The 810-nt window shown below is 46.2% G+C and overlaps 1 protein-coding gene across 1 annotated transcript in view; it reads right to left on the reverse strand.

Annotated features, from left to right (window-relative positions):
* LOC107460722 (solanesyl-diphosphate synthase 1, mitochondrial-like) overlaps positions 1-810 on the reverse strand; it is a 37,617-nt gene that overhangs the window by 24,051 nt on the left and 12,756 nt on the right. The gene's annotated exons all lie outside the window — the stretch shown is intronic.

An 810-nucleotide genomic window follows, 5' to 3' on the forward strand; every position in this document is an offset into this window, starting at 1 on the left:
CTTGTTGGGAGGCAACCCAATGTTATATTTTATCTATTTTCCTTTGTTATTTTATGTTCTTTTGTAGGTTGATCATGAGACGTCACAAAATCAATTGAAAAAGCAAAAACAGAATGAAAAACAGAAAGAAAAACAGCACACCCTGGAGGAGAGCGTGCTGGCGTTTAAACGCCAGTAAGGCTAGTTGTTGGGCGTTTAACGCCCAGTCTGGCACCATTCTGGGCGTTTAACGCCAGAAAGGGGCACCCGACTGGCGTTAAACGCTAGAAAAGGGCAAGCATTTGGCGTTAAACGCCAGAAATGGGCACCAGCCCGGCGTTTAACGCCAGAATTGGCTCAAAACACATTTTTGCTTGCCACTTGGTGCAGGGATGACTTTTCCTTGACACCTCAGGATCTGTGGACCCCACAGGATCCCCACCTACCCCACCACTCTCTCTCTTCTTCACCCATTCACCAATCGCCTCAACACCTCTTCCCCAAAAACCCTTCACCTATCAAATCCCATCTTTCTCTTCACCACTCACATCCATCCTTCATAAAACCCCACCTACCTCACCCTTCAAATTCAAACCACTTTCCCTCCCAAACCCACCCATACATGACCGAACCATGAGCCCCCTACTCCTATATAAACCCATCTTCACTCCTTCATTTTCACACAACCAAACCACCACTTCTCCCCCTTTTTGGCCGCATACAAACCCATTCCCTTCTTCCTCATTTCTTCTTCTTCTACTCTCTTCTTTCTTCTTTTGCTCGAGGACGAGCAAACCTTCTAAGTTTGGTGTGGTAAAAGCATTGCTTTTT

The sequence above is a fragment of the Arachis duranensis genome, chromosome 8, assembly GCF_000817695.3.
Source record: "Arachis duranensis cultivar V14167 chromosome 8, aradu.V14167.gnm2.J7QH, whole genome shotgun sequence".
NCBI lineage: Eukaryota > Viridiplantae > Streptophyta > Magnoliopsida > Fabales > Fabaceae > Arachis > Arachis duranensis.